This window comes from Montipora capricornis, unplaced genomic scaffold, assembly GCF_036669925.1.
Source record: "Montipora capricornis isolate CH-2021 unplaced genomic scaffold, ASM3666992v2 scaffold_431, whole genome shotgun sequence".
Lineage (NCBI taxonomy): Eukaryota > Metazoa > Cnidaria > Anthozoa > Scleractinia > Acroporidae > Montipora > Montipora capricornis.
The window spans coordinates 73,475-94,317 of NW_027180164.1; the positions used below are offsets into that span (position 1 = coordinate 73,475).

At 47.0% G+C, this 20,843-nt stretch overlaps 6 non-coding genes and 2 pseudogenes across 6 annotated transcripts; 2 read left to right on the forward strand and 6 right to left on the reverse strand.

The window, feature by feature from the left end:
* Window positions 1–727: 727 nt before the first annotated feature.
* LOC138035745 (U2 spliceosomal RNA) lies at window positions 728–908 on the reverse strand (annotated as a pseudogene).
* Window positions 909–3,026: 2,118 nt separating this feature from the next.
* On the reverse strand, window positions 3,027–3,221 carry LOC138035759 (U2 spliceosomal RNA). The gene has a single exon (XR_011129739.1). It is a non-coding gene; the product is annotated as a U2 spliceosomal RNA (small nuclear RNA).
* Window positions 3,222–8,729: 5,508 nt separating this feature from the next.
* Window positions 8,730–8,848, forward strand: LOC138035720 (5S ribosomal RNA). Its single transcript, XR_011129715.1, has one exon. It is a non-coding gene; the product is annotated as a 5S ribosomal RNA (ribosomal RNA).
* Window positions 8,849–9,893: 1,045 nt separating this feature from the next.
* On the reverse strand, window positions 9,894–10,057 carry LOC138035805 (U1 spliceosomal RNA). The gene has a single exon (XR_011129782.1). It is a non-coding gene; the product is annotated as a U1 spliceosomal RNA (small nuclear RNA).
* Window positions 10,058–10,241: 184 nt separating this feature from the next.
* On the reverse strand, window positions 10,242–10,424 carry LOC138035740 (U2 spliceosomal RNA). Its single transcript, XR_011129734.1, has one exon. It is a non-coding gene; the product is annotated as a U2 spliceosomal RNA (small nuclear RNA).
* Window positions 10,425–16,108: 5,684 nt separating this feature from the next.
* LOC138035732 (5S ribosomal RNA) lies at window positions 16,109–16,227 on the forward strand. Its single transcript, XR_011129726.1, has one exon. It is a non-coding gene; the product is annotated as a 5S ribosomal RNA (ribosomal RNA).
* A 1,040-nt stretch (window positions 16,228–17,267) lies between these two features.
* On the reverse strand, window positions 17,268–17,431 carry LOC138035710 (U1 spliceosomal RNA). Its single transcript, XR_011129705.1, has one exon. It is a non-coding gene; the product is annotated as a U1 spliceosomal RNA (small nuclear RNA).
* Window positions 17,432–19,107: 1,676 nt separating this feature from the next.
* LOC138035741 (U2 spliceosomal RNA) lies at window positions 19,108–19,286 on the reverse strand (annotated as a pseudogene).
* Window positions 19,287–20,843: the final 1,557 nt, after the last annotated feature.

Below are 20,843 nucleotides of genomic sequence, written 5' to 3' on the forward strand. Positions count from 1 at the left end.
TGAGCACAAATACAATATTAATTAAAGTATGAAATAACAAGGCTCGTTCCCACCTACACTTTGTGGGGCTAAGCACAAGTACAATATTAATTAAACTATGAAGTAACAAGGCTCGTTCCCACCCACACTTTGTGGGGCTGAGCACAAATACAATATTATTAAAGTGTGAGATAATAAGGCTCGTTCCCACCTACACTTTGTGGGGCTGAGCACAAATACAATATTAATTAAAGTGTGAGATAATAAGGCTCGTTCCCACCTACACTTTGTGGGGCTTGAGCACGAATACAATATGAAAAAAGAAGGGCTTACCCCGGGTTAGGGCAGGACGCCCAGCATGAGTCCCCGGGAGGGTCACCCAGTTAAAATGATTAAATAAATACAAAAACCAAGAAAACTTCAAAAAATGAAAACGAGGCAATTCACTCACGATACCACAAGTTGCAGCCAAGAGGGAGAGCACAAAAGGAATGTCGTCCCACAAGCAGCAGAAATACCACGAGCACCAACTTACCAAGGGCCAGACCCGCGTCAGGTAAGTATGAACTTTTTCAGCCTTCCCATGGACCGCAAAACGCAACTGCTCTGCACATAGCTTGTGGTGGCTTCTTGTCGTCCCAGAACCGGTAAGGCAGGCCGGTGACTCCCTCCTTCCTAGGGAAGAGAAGAGAAGGTGGAAGCTGGTCAGTCAGTTGTTTTACTTTCAATTGTTTATTTCTTCCCCAGAGGGAAGTGGGCCACGCTCGGAGGTAGTGCTATACCGAGGCAACCCGTGGCCGGGACGAGGCAAGCCTCTTTTCCACGGCCCAGTTCCAAAAATCAGTTTAATATATGAGCTGCTCGATGAGCAGCGTATCAGATATTAAGCTGATAAGAACAGATTTTTTTTTTCTTTTGATAAAATTTATTTACAAGGGCCCAAGGGCCCAGGTAAAAAGATCAGGTTCACAAAATTACAAGGTCCAAACAATTACGCGTATCCGAAAAGTAAGCGAAAGTACAAAATAGGCGGCAAAGAGCAAAAAATACAAGCAGCATAAAAACAAATTCAAAACAAAGTCTAAAGTCCATTAATCAAAATCTAAAGTCCATTAAACAAAATCCAAAGTCCATATTGATATCCAAAGTCCGTTAGACGAAATCCAAAGTCCATTAATCCATATCCAAAGTCCATTAATCCATATCCAAAGTCCATTAATCCATATCCAAAGTCCATTTATCAAAATCCAAAGTCCAAGTCCATATCCAAATCCCTTAATTGCAATCCGAAGTCGTAACAAGTAATCCATAAAAACCTAAAACATCTAAAGACGGAAATTAATTTTATCACTACTACTTACAGAACACATCACACTATTAACAGACCAGAAGCGCTTAACAGTCTCGAGTGAGTCACCCAGAACCCGCAATCTCACATCCTTTACAATGCTATTAATAATTGACACAGAAGATAAAGTACTATTACGAAAGGTTGCGAGATTGCGGGCCCACCAAACAAAATACAAAATAGTCGCAATCAAATAGTGAGAGACAAGGAGGCTATCGCTAGTCGGGGAAGTAGAGAAAGGGAACAAGACCGACGAAAAAGAAAGCACAAAGGGAGAGCCCAAGAGAGAAGACAGCAAGGGAGAAAAGTGACGCCACACACGTACGACTCTACGACATTCAATAAAACAATGTTTAGGGGTCTCAGGTTGCGAGCAAATCGCACAAGCTTCGGAACGGATGTAACCCCATTGCTTAAGATTATAGCGAACCCGAACGCCATTATGTAAAAGTAACCAGAGCAAATCACATTTACGGTTTTCAATGATCTTTAGCCGGGATTTACGCCAGACCGAGGTCCACCGATTAATGGAACGACCAACAACGGCGTCCCAGAAACCGGCGCACCGCGGGGGAACAGACGGAAAAGCAAAAAGAACAGAATAGATCTTCTTACAAGACAGATCATCAGGGAGGGAGCCGCTACGGGTAAAGATATCTTGAAAGGCCGAAAGACACTTGCGATAAAAAAGGGACGGTTCGGAAGAAACAGGAACAGAATTAGAGGCGAAAGAAAAGCGATCGTCTAATTTAGCTAAACAGTTGCCTAAGAAGTAACGTGCCAGGTAGTGCCACTTCTGGTCCCCAAAGTCGTCACGTAGGCTTGCAAAACACGAAAGGCGCAAACTAGAACATTTGGAGGGAAAGTCAACAACGTTGAGGCCACCTTGCCTCAAGGGGGCACAGCAACGCTGCCGACTCACGTTCTCCATACGACCTCGCCAAATAAAAGGCCAGACAATCTTACGATATCTATCGCACACCCATTTAGGGGGCAAAAGGATTTTCGCAGTATGCCAGAAGCGGCTCGCACCCAACACGTTAACAATCAGCGCGCGTCCAACAAAAGAAAGTTCTCTCTGTTTCCATAAGTTCAATTTGGTTTCGAGTTTGTCCAGTTTTGACCGCCAATTATCCGATTCCACAGAAACTAAGCCGTTAGAGAAGAAAATACCAAGAATTTTGATTTTCGAGACCCATTTAAGACCGAAAGGAGAGGCACCGTTTGATCGCCATCTGCCGAGCCACATTGCTTCAGTTTTGGAAGCATTTAACTTTGCCCCAGAGGCCCTCTCATATCTGCTGACAACTCGCAAAACTTGGCAAAGTGAAGTTTCGGTTTTCGCAAAAATTGTCGCATCATCAGCGTACTGTGATATTTTAAACTGAAGGCCAGCAGCTCCGGGAAGTCTAAAACCGACAATCCCATTGCACTTACGCACCTGAGTAGAGAGGACCTCTGAGACAAGAACGTACAAGAGGGGGGAGAGAGGACAACCCTGCCTCACCCCTCTTTCAAGTACAATAGGGACAGAGAGATGACCATTACAAATTACCCGAGAGAATACATTATGGTAGAAGAGACTGACCCATTTGCAAAAGGAAGGACCGAAGCCAAAGCTGGACAAAACTCGCATGAGGAAGGAATGATCAACACGATCGAAAGCTTTTTCTTGGTCAAGGGTGATGAGAATGCCAGGTTCATTTGATTTACAGATCATATCGAGTGCTATACCGAGGCAACCCGTGGCCGGGACGAGGCAAGCCTCTTTTCCACGGCCCAGTTTCAAAAATCAGTTTAATATATGAGCTGCTCGATGAGCAGCGTATCAGATATTAAGCTGATAAGAACAGATTTTTTCCATTTTAAAACTTTATTCAGGACAAACAACTATTTACAGGCAACTACGATGCAGTAGATAAAACTATTTACACCCCAAAGTTACAAAATCAAACGAGGTTACGAAATCAAAAATACACAGAGTGGAAAAATGCATACTTCTCAAAAGGCTACATCAAAAGAAAACACAGTTCATTACACAAGTCTTCTCCAAAATCAAAAGTAAAAAACAAGATTATCGTGATCCCGAAAATTACAAATAGCCGGATGAATCCAGAGAGACCGAAATCTAGTAGGAGAAAAACGATGCTTGTCGATAACGATCCTATGCTTGACATCGGTAGCAATATATTTAATCAAGGCTCTAGAATCCTCTCTTCCGTTATGGAAGGTCGCTTTGTTTCGGAATTTTCAAACACCGTATAAGATGGTCTTTAAAATATACAAAAGAATACGAAAATTCTTACTGTCAGGGCGGGGAAAAACATATAGAAAAACAGACGCACATGTTGGTGTGAAGGGGGTTGTCAGAAGAGAAGAGAGCACAGGCAAAAAGAATAACCACACACGTTTGACTCGAGGGCAGTGCAGGAAGCAGTGATCAAGGGTCTCAGCCCTGGGACACGAAGCACAACGGGGGAAGAAATGTAACCCCAATCGCAGAGGGACCGACGGACCTTAACCGCTCGGAGGGTGATCAGCCATGCCAGATCATTTTTGAAATTTTCAGTAAATCTATCGCGGACAAGTTCTAAGTGGTGGGACAGAGAAAATCTAGAAGAAATAAAAGGAGTCCAGAACCCAGGTAGAATTGCGGGGGTATAAAAAGCTTCCAAAAACAGAGAATAAAAGGCTTTAGACGAAAAGGGGAAACCCGAAGGGATGACCAAGGATCGCAGAGCAGACAAAACATGTGTATAGAAAACAGTAGGCTGGGTAGCACTGGGCAACCGATTATCACGTAAACAAGCCCACTCGGGGCGTAAAGGGGCAAGGCTGGCAGCACAGAAATAGCGCACCAGAAAAAAACATTTGCAGGATACGTTCTCAAGAGAGGTAAAGAAGGCAGCCATTCGAGCTGCTTTCCCCTGACACACGAAATCTTTAAGACCCAAGCCACCCTTAGATAAGGGGCAGACGATTGTTTTTCGGGCAACTGTCTCTAGCCGGAGCCCCACAAAAAGGGCCAAATTAAACTCCTGACTCGATCAAGGACCCACTTAGGAGGTTCGAGAAAACGAGAAACATATAACAGCTTGCTCAGGCCTAGTATGTTAAGAATTAGAACTTTGCCAATTAGAGACAGAGAGCGCGACTTCCACAACGAGAGGGAGTTATCTAGTTTGGAAAGGCGCGGCTCCCAATTATCGCGTTCCACATTAACTGTGCCAAAAACAATACCCAGTACTTTCATTTTTCTAACCCAGGAGAGGCCAAGTGGCTGGTCCTGGCGATCTTTCCAGGCACCAAGCCACATGGCCTCCGTTTTAGCGACATTGAGTTTAGCGCCCGTGCCTCGTTCGTAGAGGGAGATTGCAGAAAATAAAGAGACTAGAGAGCTATGGTTCTTAACAAAAGCAGTCGTGTCGTCGGCATACTGCCCTACTCGAAATTGTAAGCCTCCAGCCCCCGGAGGAGAAAGCCATCGATCGTGGGAGAGGCCCGAATCTTACATGCGAGTACCTCGACACACAATATATAAAGCATAGGAGACAGAGCGTCTCCTTGTCGGACACCTCGACGCAGGGGAACAGGATCAGAGAGAAAATCATTAACTAAAATTTGCATAAAAGCCCCGTTATATAAGGTTCGAATGCAATTCCGGAAAGATGGGCCAAAACCAAAATGTTCGAGTAAAGCTAGAAGAAAGGATCTGTTAACACGATCGAAAGCTTTCTCCTGATCGAGGGATAGTAAGATCCCAGTCTCTCCAGTACGCTCAATATAATCGAGACAGTCACGCAGCAAGATGAGATTGGAGGAGATCGATCTCCCAGGCACAGAGCAAGTCTGGTCAGGGCTAACAATGCAATCTAGAACTTTGGCGAGGCGCATAGAGAACGCCTTTGAACATATTTTATAGTCAACGTTTAGAAGCGAGATGGGCCGCCAATTCTTCAAAAGTCTCTTGTCGTCGCGCTTATGAACCAAGCGAGTAAGGCTCGCCTTCATGGACTCGCACAGGACACCATCATCAAGAGATTCGTTAAAAACGTCTACTAAAAGGGGTCCTAGACTCGACCAGAACGTGTAGTAAAACTCCACCGACAGGCCGTCGGGGCCAGGGGTCTTATTGCGATTAGATAGTTTCAAAGCCTCAGTGGCCTCCGCTAAAGAGAGGGGGCCCTCACACATGTCCCGCTTATCATCAGGTAAGCGGGCTGTGACGTGAGAAAACAACTCCTGAACAGAGAGATCGATCTCCTTTTCCGAGAACAAGTCGCTATAAAATTGTTCATGCACCTGCATGATCTGTGGGAGAGAGGAGACCTCAGTCCCATCTGCCGCAAAGACAGATGGGACCAGGGTCCTCTCATGCCGTTGATTTTCTAAAGTAAAAAAATATCTAGTAGGGGCCTCGCCCTCCTCCAACCACTTTGCGCGGCTTCTAACTTTAGTACCCTCTAATTCCGAGTCAAAAATAGCTTTGAGGGCGGCTTCGAGGCTAGCAATCTCATGTGCATCAGAAAGGGATCCGTTGTTTCAGGGCAATAAGACGGTTAGTAAGAAGGACCTTCTCCCGGGAGAGCGCAGTACGGCGGTCCCGGGAGAAGGAAATGGTAGCCGACTTAATATCGCGTTTTAAGGACTCCTTGGAGGAGGGGAAAGCATGACGAAAAAGCAAGTGGGAATCAATAGTTTCGGAAATAGTTAAACAAAAATCTTTATCGTCAAGTAGTGAATTATTAATTTTCCAAACCCCCGGCCCGCCCTGCAAGGCGTCAGTGAGATCAACTTCGAGAAAAACATAATCGTGATCGGAGTAAACGCAAGGAGAAATAGAACAGTGTACAACCTGTTCGCACAGGCGGCGATTAACTAGAAAGGAGTCAAGCCGACTAGCAAGTAACTTATCAGAGCTAAACCATGTAATTTGCTTCTCGCGTGGGTGTTTAAAACGCCAGGCATCCCGAAGATGACAGGAGGTCTTGAGATCGGACAGGGTTGAGTCAAGCGAGGGTGTCCCCCCTAACTTATCTAGTGCGGAATCATAACAATTGAAGTCGCCCCCAATGACAAGCCGGGAGTTTGGAAAGAAATAAGAGTGTAACGAATGGAAGAAAACCTTCCTCTCAGAGGGAATCGTAGGAGCATATATGTTAACTAAGTTTAGGTTGACCTGGTCAAACCGCACTAAGACACTAAGAACGCGCCCACACGTATCCTTCTGCCACACTGAAATTCTATCTCGAAAGCGCTCAGAACAAAGAACAGCTACCCCGCCCCGCCGTCCAACAGCCGGGGCCCAAAAGGAGGGCCCACGCCAGCGAGACGAAAGGGAGCGACGCGTAGAGTCATCAGAAATCATAGTTTCCTGTACGAAACAAAAATCAAGGCTAGATTTATCAAAAAACTCAGAAATGAACGAGAACTTACGATCACTCAATCCTCTAATATTAATCGAACAACACTTGAAGGTAAAGGATTAAGTGGGCGCGTCATTATCCACGTCGATGTCTGGGGGTGCAGCGGGAACTCCGTCTACGACGGGGCACGCCGCCTTGCCTCCAGACCTCGACGGGCTACAAGTTGATCTAGGCCGCTTCCGACGAGGACGACGGACAGCGGTAATTAATGGAGCAGACTCACGAATGGAAGAAGAATCTGACTCGACTTCTTCAGCCTCAGCGTCTTCAGCCTCAGACGAGGACGGGACCATAGTGTCATCTTCAGAATCCGTAAGACGAGTAACATCACAATTCAGGACTGGGGCCCCAGGGGCCGTCGGAGAATCTTCTACAAGCAGGCCCTGGGAAGTCAGAGCACGATCTTCAGGCAAATCAGGAGACGAGCTAGGAGAGACATCAGCTGCCTCGGCACAGGAATCAGTAACATCATCAGCAGCAGCAGACTCAGCGTCTGCGTGGGATTCTGCCGGAGACTCAGCATCACGGTAAGAGAGGGGGCGGCGGTACCAGGAGAGATTACAATCGATCGCCATGTGTCAGGGCTCCTTGCATATGCAGCAAAGCATGGGGCCCGGACAGGACCTGGCAACATGGCCAATAGTGTCGCAGTTATAACAGATCTCATTGGTGCAATCCTTGGCCAGGTGGTCGGGACTGTGACAGTGGCGGCAAGTCCTGTGCTGGCCGTCATAAGAGACGCGCAACAGGAACTTGCCAAAACGCAGGAAAGACGGGATCGGTGTATGGATCAGCATTCGTAAATGGCGATGACCATTGAAGACAGTGGAGTAACCCTGTACCCGACCGCGACGAGATGACAAGATTTGGCCATACTTACGAAGGCGGTATTCCAGAGCAGGGTCTGACAACTCGTGAGGGGCATCATAAACTGTCACGAAGGTTACACGACTCTGGGCCGGGTGGACGGCTACAGGGTGCTGTCCAACGAGAAACGATGATTGGCTGACGAACAGGTCTCGGTAACGCTCGGTAGAAAAGGTGATTTGGACTGAACCATTAGGCGATCTCTGCAAACAGCGAACTGCCATAGCGGGGATCCCATCCCGGATCAGACCATCAAAGATGAGTTTACTGGATGAAGATTTATCTAACAGCGTAAACGATGCTGAGCAGGGACGATCTGGGGTCACGTTTTCTGGATGGAAGTGCTCTTTTTCAAAGGCAGACAGGTATGATCTTCGGGTTCGGGCCGAACGAGTAGCAGAGCTAGCCAACCCACGACCCACTCTGGAGGCATAAGTATCACCAGCCGGCACATTGTGGGAGGAGCTATTATCAGCAGCAGAGGACACATCCATGTGGGAGGTCTCATCAGGCACAAGAGATTCCAGATATTCAGTAATTGGGGTAGCGCCAGCCCTTGGAAGCGAAAAGGAGACGGGTTCAAGAGGAAACTTGCATTCAGGAACGTTTGACCAGGAACTAGGATCAGCATCAGTATCAACATCCATAGCTAAAACGTGTCAGCTACGTGTAGCAGGAGGAAACCCAAGTCTTACAAAATTTAAAGAGCTTTGGCGTTCCCTCCCGGCAGGTACTTAGCACTCGCTCAGAAAAAAAAAGAGCCAATTCACAACAAAAATGGGATCTAGCCAAAAGGCCGAGAAGCGATGCCATAACATGCTCGCAGCAGACGGAGTGCTGCTAGTCTCCTGGTCGCGAGATATGGTGGTCTGATTGTAATCCGTCCCAAGTAGGGAATCTACAAAGCCAACCTGAAAACGAGGCCGGCGCACACAACGATTGTCTACTTGTACAGTGGATGGACGGACGGACGGACGGCAGGCAGCCACAGCCACCAGGACTGCATGGCATTTGCGTTGACGGCAAGAGGACAAATCCACATGGTGTTTCCTCCGACCTCTTTTTCACTTTCCCCTTATAAAAGAGTAAATTTTCACGGCAAATTACTTGTCTACGACCATACCACAGGGAAAACACCGGTTCTCGTCCGATCACCGAAGTTAAGCCCTGTCGGGCGGGGTTAGTACTTGGATGGGAGACCGCCTGGGAATACCCCGTGTTGTAGGCTTCCCTTTTTCGTTCTATCCAGTTCATCATCTCAAAGAATCTCAGTTCCCCCACCAAAGAAAGTTCCAATACAGCTTTTTTTAAAACACAACATGTCAAGCAAATGTCAAAAATGAGAAATGCAACAAAAACAAAATAGTTCACACGGGAAAGGCGAACTTATATTCCCGAGGGAGCGCGTGCGCGCGAGATCTTATCAAACAAGGTTTATGACATCAAAGCTATCTTTTTGTCTGAGCAAAGAACAGGACACGGCAAGTGTGAAATTGACGCACTGTTATGCATTGGATGAAAAGACAAACTAGTTAGTGGGGAACATGTGCATACAACGACGGCTAGAAAATTATAAAATTGATCTAGCGAAAACGTGACTTGGTGGAGTTGACATTTTCACTGTTCTCTGCTCAACACGGACAGTATTCACGCCCCATTTGTTCAAAGGGTGAACAACATTATTCAGAAAATAAGTCACTATCCTTCCTGAGTATAATACATTTACTTTCGCGATAACAATTCAATTAATTCATAACACAGAGAAACGACAACGTGCGTGTTGGCCACAGAAATGTAACGCCAAATGCCCTGGCCACGTCTCATGTTACTCAATGCACGCCGGATCGCCAGAAGGCAACATAGTACAAGGGAGGCATAAGAAATCTATCACGCTTACAGATAGGCGATCGAACATTGCAAACATACATCTACTTACGTTTTGCAAACGATGCAAGAGGATAAGTGCTCCATCTGCCCTTCGGTACTTTCTTGTTTCACTCGTCGATCGATCTATCCTCGATGATTTCTCTGCAGCAACGAAGAATGCAAGAAATGAAGTGAGGTTCCGCTCCGCACTGCACCCACCAAATAACTCAAACATTCAACGACATTTCAATTCACGGCAAACTCACCTTGTCCTTGGTTACCCCGTTCCGTACACCCCCGTCCCGTCAGTAAACGACCCGACAGGGCATCTTTCCATGCTTGCCTGACTGACTGAAATCACACCAACAAACCATCGCATTAGTGCCATTCCTTTCCCGAGGTGGGTGCGGGGACTAGCGCGAACGCAGGTCCCCACTACCAGAAATTATACGCTCGAGTTACCCACATTTGGGGTAATCGCAAGGGTCAACCCAATCGAAGTGCAATGAAAGAGCCTCACCTTGAGAGGACTGCCTCCCTGATCACAGTGCCTCCCGCGTCAGGTAAGTATGAACTTTTTCAGCCTTCCCATGGACCGCAAAACGCAACTGCTCTGCACATAGCTTGTGGTGGCTTCTTGTCGTCCCAGAACCGGTAAGGCAGGCCGGTGACTCCCTCCTTCCTAGGGAAGAGAAGAGAAGGTGGAAGCTGGTCAGTCAGTTGTTTTACTTTCAATTGTTTATTTCTTCCCCGGAGGGAAGTGGGCCACACTCGGAGGTAGTGCTATACCGAGGCAACCCGTGGCCGGGACGAGGCAAGCCTCTTTTCCACGGCCCAGTTCCAAAAATCAGTTTAATATATGAGCTGCTCGATGAGCAGCGTATCAGATATTAAGCTGATAAGAACAGATTTTTTTTTTTTCTTTTGATAAAATTTATTTACAAGGGCCCAAGGGCCCAGGTAAAAAAATCAGGTTCACAAAATTACAAGGTCCAAACAATTACGCGTATCCGAAAAGTAAGCGAAAGTACAAAATAGGCGGCAAAGAGCAAAAAATACAAGCAGCATAAAAACAAATTCAAAACAAAGTCTAAAGTCCATTAATCAAAATCTAAAGTCCATTAAACAAAATCCAAAGTCCATATTGATATCCAAAGTCCGTTAGACGAAATCCAAAGTCCATTAATCCATATCCAAAGTCCATTAATCCATATCCAAAGTCCATTAATCAAAATCCAAAGTCCATTTATCAAAATCCAAAGTCCAAGTCCATATCCAAATCCCTTAATTGCAATCCGAAGTCGTAACAAGTAATCCATAAAAACCTAAAACATCTAAAGACGGAAATTAATTTTATCACTACTACTTACAGAACACATCACACTATTAACAGACCAGAAGCGCTTAACAGTCTCGAGTGAGTCACCCAGAACCCGCAATCTCACATCCTTTACAATGCTATTAATAATTGACACAGAAGATAAAGTACTATTACGAAAGGTTGCGAGATTGCGGGCCCACCAAACAAAATACAAAATAGTCGCAATCAAATAGTGAGAGACAAGGAGGCTATCGCTAGTCGGGGAAGTAGAGAAAGGGAACAAGACCGACGAAAAAGAAAGCACAAAGGGAGAGCCCAAGAGAGAAGACAGCAAGGGAGAAAAGTGACTCCAAACACGTACGACTCTACGACATTCAATAAAACAATGTTTAGGGGTCTCAGGTTGCGAGCAAATCGCACAAGCTTCGGAACTGATGTTAACGCATTGCTTAAGATTATAGCGAACCCGAACGCCATTATGTAAAAGTAACCAGAGCAAATCACATTTACGGTTTTCAATGATCTTTAGCCGGGATTTACGCCAGACCGAGGTCCACCGATTAATGGAACGACCAACAACGGCGTCCCAGAAACCGGCGCACCGCGGGGGAACAGACGGAAAAGCAAAAAGAACAGAATAGATCTTCTTACAAGACAGATCATCAGGGAGGGAGCCGCTACGGGCAAAGATATCTTGAAAGGCCAAAAGACACTTGCGATAAAAAAGGGACGGTTCGGAAGAAACAGGAACAGAATTAGAGGCGAAAGAAAAGCGATCGTCTAATTTAGCTAAACAGTTGCCTAAGAAGTAACGTGCCAGGTAGTGCCACTTCTGGTCCCCAAAGTTATCACGTAGGCTTGCAAAACACGAAAGGCGCAAACTAGAACATTTGGAGGGAAAGTCGACAACGTTGAGGCCACCCTGCCTCAAGGGGGCACAACAACGCTGCCGACTCACGTTCTCCATACGACCTCGCCAAATAAAAGGCCAGACAATCTTACGATATCTATCGCACACCCATTTGGGGGGCAAAAGGATTTTCGCAGTATGCCAGAAGCGGCTCGCACCCAACACGTTAACAATCAGCGCGCGTCCAACAAAAGAAAGTTCCCTCTGTTTCCATAAGTTCAGTTTGGTTTCGAGTTTGTCCAGTTTTGACCGCCAATTATCCGATTCCACAGAAACTAAGCCGTTAGAGAAGAAAATACCAAGAATTTTGATTTTCGAGACCCATTTAAGACCGAAAGGAGAGGCACCGTTTGATCGCCATCTGCCGAGCCACATTGCTTCAGTTTTGGAAGCATTTAACTTTGCCCCAGAGGCCCTCTCATATCTGCTGACAACTCGCAAAACTTGGCAAAGTGAAGTTTCGGTTTTCGCAAAAATTGTCGCATCATCAGCGTACTGTGATATTTTAAACTGAAGGCCAGCAGCTCCGGGAAGTCTAAAACCGACAATCCCATTGCACTTACGCACCTGAGTAGAGAGGACCTCTGAGACAAGAACGTACAAGAGGGGGGAGAGAGGACAACCCTGCCTCACCCCTCTTTCAAGTACAATAGGGACAGAGAGATGACCATTACAAATTACCCGAGAGAATACATTATGGTAGAAGAGACTGACCCATTTGCAAAAGGAAGGACCGAAGCCAAAGCTGGACAAAACTCGCATGAGGAAGGAATGATCAACACGATCGAAAGCTTTTTCTTGGTCAAGGGTGATGAGAATGCCAGGTTCATTTGATTTACAGATCATATCGAGGGTATCACGAATGAGTTGGAGATTCGAAAAGATTGACCGACCGACTACCCCGCAAGTTTGATCATGATGAACAATTGAATGCATTACGGGTTTCAAACGCTCAGTAATTGCTTTAGAAGCGATCTTATAATCCGTGTTTAAAAGTGAAATTGGCCTCCAGTTCTTAGGCAGACGCTTATCATCTCTCTTATAAACTAGACGCAAAAGGCCCTCACGCTGGCTATCCGTCAGAGAACCGGAGCGATAATCCTCATTCAGGACCCGAGTGAGAACATCGCCCAGGTCCTCCCAAAAAGCTAGGTAAAATTCCGTTGGGAGGCCATCAGAGCCTGGGGATTTGCCAGTCTGAAGGCCATTCAGGGCAGTCAGAAGCTCGTTTGTTGTAAATTCGCCCTCACAACTCAGACGCTCAGAATCAGAAAGAGAAAACTCTAGATCACTGAGAAGTTCAGTTTGGGTCTGAAGATCAAGAACATCTTTACTGAATAAATTCTTGTAGAAATCAACAAGAATTGATTCAATGTCACCTTGTGTCGTCTTCTCCGCGCCATCGGCGTCAAGAAGACAATCGAAAGAATTCTTTTCGGCTCTCTTTTTCTCAAGACGGAAAAAATATCTAGACGGTTTCTCACCCTCCTCGAACCACTTGGCGCGTGATCGGATCATGGCGCCCTCAGCCTCACGAGAGACGAGGGAAGCAAGGGCACTTTCTAAATCTCTAATTTCAGACACAACAGAGGAAGCCCCGTTGGCAAAAGACCTCTTGGCAGAAATCAAGCGCCTGGTAAGCCGATTCCGCTCGCGATTAGCTAATTTGCGCTTTTTAGAACAAAAATCAATACAAAGACTACGAATACCGGACTTAAGATGATCCCACCACGCGCCAAGGGAGTCGAAGCAAGCAAAGCGCTGTTTCTGCTCCCTTATGAAAGACGACATTCGATTTTTAAAAGAGGTATCAGATAAGAGGCTAGAGTTAAATTTCCAAATACCGTTCCGAGGGCAAGACAGATTATCAAGAGACAAGTTCAAAAGGACAAAATCATGATCGGAAAAAACGCAAGGCAAAACATCGGAAACTGAAACATGAGGGGCGAGCTGACGAGAGATCAAAAAACGGTCAATCCGCGAGGCCTGTGTGTGGCCAGAATTCGCCCAGGTAAACGAAACCCCACGGGGGTTCCGTTTGCGCCAAATATCGATTAGCGAGTTATCAACTAGCAGAGAATGAAGAACAGCCTTATCAGGCAAGGAAACATTCGAGGACGACAGGCGATCAAGCAAATTATCAATGCTATTAAAGTCGCCAGCAATGATGCGGATAGGTGACAAAAAGAAATTATGTAAATCTTGGAAAAACGTCTTGCGCTCGGAAACGGTATTTGGAGCATAGATATTGACTACATTAATTCTATGCGGCCCCAATAGCACCAATGCACTAAGGATCCTTCCATCGGAATCAAAAACAAAGCGAGAGACGGAGCCTTGAAAGGTGGGGGATACAAGTAGTCCGACGCCGGACGACCTGCCTCTCCCAAAGGACCAAAAACATTCGCCGGGCCAGTTACGGGAGAAGTCATCGGCTTGCTGCTTACAAGACACATGAGTCTCTTGAATCAAAAATAGGTCAAAATTAAGCTGAGACAATTCATGTAGGAATTGATCACGTTTAGTACGCGTAACTAGCCCACGGATATTTAAAGAGAGTAATTTAAACATTGATGCTATCGACGCCGCCCTACAGTAATAAAACCATCATCATCATCACCATCACTATTAGATTCTCGATGCGGACGCTCGCGGGTCCTCGAGCGCTCGCGATCACCACCCTGCTCGGCACGCAAATCGAGCCGGCGCTCCCGGTCCCGAGCCCGGGCGGGGGAACCGCCAGGGGCATCGCGACCAGAAGCACCGAGCTCAGACGCACCGGAGGGAGGCTCAGAGCGAGACGCCCAAGACCCCGCGGGCTCCAACGACACGTCATGAGGTACATTACCACCGCTACTCTCCTGTGTTTCGGGGATGACGCTCGGAGAAGTTGTTTCACCATCAGCCAAAGGAGCAGTACCGGTAGGCACAGGATCACCAGCAACGACAGGCACGCCAGCAGTCCCCCCACCAACAGGGGCAGGAACCACCGGCTGGGGAGCCGGAGGCCCAGCCCCCGCAGGAGGGGAGGACACAGGCGGCCGTGGAGGAGCAGCAACAGTCTTCGTAATGTCAGCATAAGTGGAAGCTCGCGGAGCGCGCTCAATGTTGGCGCTAAACAGAACAAAAGGGCAGTCGCCACAAAGGTGATCGGAGGCCAGACAGATGGAACAGAGGCGGGGAGAAGGACAATCCCGCGAGTGGTGGCCAGGCTCCTGACAATTGATGCAACGAATTGACTTGCATGTGCTCATCAAGTGTCCAAGTCCCCCACAACGACGACAGGTCTTCGGCTGGCCAGGGTACCACACCCTAACCACTTCGCCAGCAACGAGGACAGTAGAGGGTATGGCCCGGCGAAGACGCATGCGGGCTGTTCTGATCCCATTCTGGATACCTGATGACACATAGTCGCGCCTGAAGGAAAGGACCTTTCCATAGTTTGACAAATGCCCCAGAAGGACAGTGTCGGGCATCTCAGGGGCGGCTTCATAGATCTTCACAAGAACAATACGTTGGTCACAATCTCCTGCAAAGACTTGACAACCTGAAACAAAAAAATCGGTACAGCCAACAACTTTTGCTTTGGCAAGAGGGTCATTAAAAGTGACGACCCAAGAACCAGATGAACTGCGGTGCTGGATGGCAGAAATAAAATCAGGGTCAATGCCAATGGCATCGAGACCGTTGACAATTTCATGACTGGTACATCTGGTGTCCACTGAAAAATAAACCGAACACTCTCGGTTGAGGCGAACAGAAGCGCCGTCATTAAACCATGACCAAGTTGATGCTGGGGCAATACTGAAAATCGCACCATTATCCCCCAGGTCTCGCAACACTTGTGGTGCATCCGAGCCAGGCAAGGAATGTTCAGAAAACAAAGACGGGGAGCCTTCTGCGTCACAGCAACGTGGACTCTGCACTTCATGGTCAGCAACAGAAACATCATTAACATCATCTTCATCGTAAACGCTCATTGTGTCAGTGACACTATTCTCATCTCCCATCACTGCTGGGTGTAGGTTACAGCTTCTTTGTGGGCCTGCAATTGGAAAAAAATATGTTAGCCAAAAGGCCGAGAAGCGATGCCATAACATGCTCGCAGCAGACGGAGTGCTGCTAGTCTCCTGGTCGCGAGATATGGTGGTCTGATTGTAATCCGTCCCAAGTAGGGAATCTACAAAGCCAACCTGAAAACGAGGCCGGCGCACACAACGATTGTCTACTTGTACAGTGGATGGACGGACGGACGGACGGCAGGCAGCCACAGCCACCAGGACTGCATGGCATTTGCGTTGACGGCAAGAGGACAAATCCACATGGTGTTTCCTCCGACCTCTTTTTCACTTTCCCCTTATAAAAGAGTAAATTTTCACGGCAAATTACTTGTCTACGACCATACCACAGGGAAAACACCGGTTCTCGTCCGATCACCGAAGTTAAGCCCTGTCGGGCGGGGTTAGTACTTGGATGGGAGACCGCCTGGGAATACCCCGTGTTGTAGGCTTCCCTTTTTCGTTCTATCCAGTTCATCATCTCAAAGAATCTCAGTTCCCCCACCAAAGAAAGTTCCAATACAGCTTTTTTTAAAACACAACATGTCAAGCAAATGTCAAAAATGAGAAATGCAACAAAAACAAAATAGTTCACACGGGAAAGGCGAACTTATATTCCCGAGGGAGCGCGTGCGCGCGAGATCTTATCAAACAAGGTTTATGACATCAAAGCTATCTTTTTGTCTGAGCAAAGAACAGGACACGGCAAGTGTGAAATTGACGCACTGTTATGCATTGGATGAAAAGACAAACTAGTTAGTGGGGAACATGTGCATACAACGACGGCTAGAAAATTATAAAATTGATCTAGCGAAAACGTGACTTGGTGGAGTTGACATTTTCACTGTTCTCTGCTCAACACGGACAGTATTCACGCCCCATTTGTTCAAAGGGTGAACAACATTATTCAGAAAATAAGTCACTATCCTTCCTGAGTATAATACATTTACTTTCGCGATAACAATTCAATTAATTCATAACACAGAGAAACGACAACGTGCGTGTTGGCCACAGAAATGTAACGCCAACTGCCCTGGCCACTTCTCATGTTACTCAATGCACGCCGGATCGCCAGAAGGCAACATAGTACAAGGGAGGCATAAGAAATCTATCACGCTTACAGATAGGCGATCGAACATTGCAAACATACATCTACTTACGTTTTGCAAACGATGCAAGAGGATAAGTGCTCCATCTGCCCTTCGGTACTTTCTTGTTTCACTCGTCGATCGATCTATCCTCGATGATTTCTCTGCAGCAACGAAGAATGCAAGAAATGAAGTGAGGTTCCGCTCCGCACTGCACCCACCAAATAACTCAAACATTCAACGAGATTTCAATTCACGGCAAACTCACCTTGTCCTTGGTTACTCCGTTCCGTTCAGTCCCGTCCCGTCAGTAAACGACAGGGCATCTTTCCATGCTTGCCTGACTGACTGAAATCACACCAACAAACCATCGCATTAGTGCCATTCCTTTCCCGAGGTGGGTGCGGGGACTAGCGCGAACGCAGGTCCCCACTACCAGAAATTATACGCTCGAGTTACCCACATTTGGGGTAATCGCAAGGGTCAACCCAATCGAAGTGCAATGAAAGAGCCTCACCTTGAGAGGACTGCCTCCCTGATCACAGTGCCTCCCGCGTCAGGTAAGTTTTTATGTTTAAGGCGAATGACAGCCCCCCAGTGGGGTAGTGCAATGGCTGTCAGACATGTAGACTAATCCACCAAAACAACAATGGTTCGCCTCAAACGGGGGTGCACCAGCACGTCAAACGTCACCGGGGAATCGAACCCCGCCCCTACAAACAGAAATTCAATGCAAACAAAAACAAAGCATTGCATCAGGCACAACACAAAACAACGACAATGGATAGACTTGATTATTCACGAAAAATACCGGCAACGACATGATCGACTTCATCACTGGACACAGTCAACTTGTGAGACTTGGCTAGACTTTTAACGAGTTTAAGGACAGTAGACTGATCAGATCCGGGTTTCATTCTTGACAAGGTGAGACGGGTTAACCTTTTAACATCGGACAGGGTTGAAAGCAGAGACGATACTGAATGGGCTGGAGACTCAGAAACTTCATCAGGAACTGGCGGGACGGACATGACGATCCTTCTTCGACATCAGCAGATACTTCAACGTTGGTAGACACTGACGAGACAGACGAGACAGGACTACTAACAGAAAATGACGAAATGGTTTCAGAGGAATCTGACGAGACGGAAGGCACAAGAACAGGGAACGAAATAGGAGTACTGGCAGGAACACTGACACTGACAGGAGCAGGAGACGAGACTGGGGCGCTGACTGAGACGGTGGAAACAGGAACAAATGTGATTTCAGTGACCGGCGGAGCAGGAACAGTAGGGACAGGAACGGATGAAGGAACAGGAGAACTGGAACGAGGCGGGCCCCAGGCCTGCTTACAATCCCGGGCCCTGTGACCTGGCTGTTTACAGCGCAGGCACCGGCCCGAAAAAGGGCAAGCCCGAGGCAGATGACCAACTTCATGACAGATAGGACAGATAACGGGTTGACCTGCATACCACACACGTACGGGAAAATCAGAAACACTCAGCGTAGACGGAATGGACTGGACGGACTCACTGAACGACATAAGAACAATACGGCTACCATTAGCCACGGACGGGTAATCACGAAAGTAACACGGACGAACAGAGTGGACGGTACCAAAGGACTGGAACGAATCTTGAACATCGGCATCAGGGACCTCGAAAGGCAAATCACGCACGTACACAGAACGGACGACAGCATCGGAAACAGTGACAGGAACAGAAACATCGCCGAACAGGAACGAAGACTCCCGAAGGAGCTCGTCCCTGTATTCGGTAGACTTGAGGGTAACACGGACGCGGCCACTCCTCAGAAACTGGACGGCTGACACTTGATCGGACTGGAGGACTTGCAACAACTGTGGGAGTATCTCATCAGAACCGGTAGATCGGTACACTTGGGTCGGGAAGTGGAAAACCACGCTCTTCGACAACACCATACCGCAAGTACTGGACAGCAGGAACCACAGGAACAACTGCAACAACTGCCAAGCCCTTACGAGCTTACACGGCAGAGACACTTACCCGGGCGACAAACTAATGAACGCGTCAGGTAAGTATGAACTTTTTCAGCCTTCCCATGGACCGCAAAACGCAACTGCTCTGCACATAGCTTGTGGTGGCTTCTTGTCGTCCCAGAACCGGTAAGGCAGGCCGGTGACTCCCTCCTTCCTAGGGAAGAGAAGAGAAGGTGGAAGCTGGTCATTCAGTTGTTTTACTTTCAATTGTTTATTTCTTCCCCGGAGGGAAGTGGGCCACACTCGGAGGTAGTGCTATACCGAGGCAACCCGTGGCCGGGACGAGGCAAGCCTCTTTTCCACGGCCCAGTTCCAAAAATCAGTTTAATATATGAGCTGCTCGATGAGCAGCGTATCAGATATTAAGCTGATAAGAACAGATTTTTTTTCTTTTGATAAAATTTATTTACAAGGGCCCAAGGGCCCAGGTAAAAAGAACAGATGCTCAAATAACAGTGATGGACCAAAGAGAGACGAAAAAAATTACAGTGATGGACCTAAGAGAAACAAAAAGATTACAGTAATATAAAGGAAAGCTTATGTTGAGTAAAACTCAAAGTCCAAACTAACTAATCTAACTGACCTAACTAACCTGTTCTACCAAAAAATCAAAATCCAATGTTCAAAGTTCATTAAAGGCAAAAGCCATACAAAATACTAGCTACGGAAACTAAAGATGAAAGGTAATTTTATTGTCGTCAGACACAGAACAAACAACACTTAAAATGGACCAAAATGATTTCACCCTATCCAAAGATTCACCCTGTACGCGTGATCTAACATCCTTAACAACGTTGTTGATAATCGAACGGAAACCTAGGGTTCTATTACGAAAAGTTGCAAGATTGCGCGCATGCCAAACGAAAAAAAGGACGGTCGCAGCCAAATAATAAAAAACTGAGGAGCCAGGAGAAGACGAACAGACAGAAAAAGGAAACAAGACAGATGACAAAGACAAAACAAAAGGAAAACCGAGAAGACGAGAAAATGAAGCTGTAAAATAGTTCCAAACCCGCACAGTCCTACGACAATCAATAAAACAATGTTTAGCAGTTTCAGGTCGCGAGCAAACAGCGCAAAGGTCCGCGTCGATATAACCCCAGGCCCTGAGATTATATCGAACGCGGACCGCATCATGTAGAAGAAGCCAGATCAAATCAGATTTCCTATTCTCAATAAACTTCAAACGGGACTTTCACCACACCGAGGCCCACCGATTAATGGGGCGGCCGACAACGGCGCCCCAGTAGCCAGCACACCTCGGTGCAGGATCAGGAAAAGCATAGAGCAGAGAGTAAATGTTTTTAGAGGACAAATCATCAGGCAGGGCACCATTTCGATCGAACAAAGATTGAAAAACAGACAGACAGAGACGATAGAAAAAGGAGGGCTCGGGAGAAACAGGAACAGAATTCGAAGAAAAGGAGAAACGAGGATCAAGCTTGGCGAGGCTGCGTCCAAGAAAATAGCGGGCCAAAAAGTGCCATTTTTCAGAGCCGAAGCTATCACGTAGAGAAGAAAAACAAGAAAGGCGCAAGCTCACACATTTTGTACGGAAGTCGACAACGTTGAGGCCCCCCATCTTTAATGGGGCACAACAACGCTGCCGGCTTACATTCTCCATCCTCCCCTTCCATATAAAAAGCCAAATCAAGCGGTGAAAACGATCACAAACCCATCGGGGGGGATGGAGAATCTTAGCAACATGCCAAAAACGGCTAGCACCAAGAACATTGACAATCATGGCGCGACCAATAAAAGAAAGCTCCCTTTGTTTCCACAGATTTAAGACAGTCTCAAGTTTATCGAGTTTGGATTTCCAATTATCAGATTCGACCGAAAGCAAACCGTTAGCAAAATAGACACCCAAGATCTTGATCTTGGGAACCCACTTCAAACCAAAGGGGGAACCCCCCTGTGACCGCCAACGGCCGAGCCACATGGCCTCAGTTTTGGAGGTATT